Raw genomic sequence first — 440 nt, 5'->3', positions numbered from 1 at the left:
GTGTAACCCATCACCATGTCAGACCAGCACGGCCTCCGAAAGACTCCCCACATGCCGCTCAACTGAAAGGTCTCACTTCCGTGTGCACGCAAGCGTGGACACGCATCTCACCCGGACGAGAAAACGACTTTGGATTTTTTTCGATTTCCGGAAACGATTTTCCCCACAACCTGCAAATGCCACGGGTATGCACCAGTATGGGCTCTCAGGAAATCAGCGGAAATGAGACGTAGGAGTAAACAACTTGCCCCAGACCCGGCACCTGAATGAATTCCAACCAACGTGGGTGCCCGCGCGGCTGTCGAGATGACTCCGCAATAAATGATGCCCCGCAGACACCACAACTGTATACGGCTATCGCTGTGAGCAAATGTATGCACATTCATGAGCAGCCTCCTGGTAGATGACAAGAAGCCGCAACTGTACGGCTTATCGCTGTG

The sequence above is a fragment of the Pollicipes pollicipes genome, unplaced genomic scaffold (genome assembly GCF_011947565.3).
Source record: "Pollicipes pollicipes isolate AB1234 unplaced genomic scaffold, Ppol_2.1 Scaffold_1600;HRSCAF=1878_pilon_pilon_pilon, whole genome shotgun sequence".
Classification (NCBI taxonomy): Eukaryota; Metazoa; Arthropoda; class Thecostraca; order Pollicipedomorpha; family Pollicipedidae; genus Pollicipes; species Pollicipes pollicipes.
The sequence above is the reverse complement of the archived record's forward strand: the minus strand, read 5'-3'. Positions refer to the sequence as shown.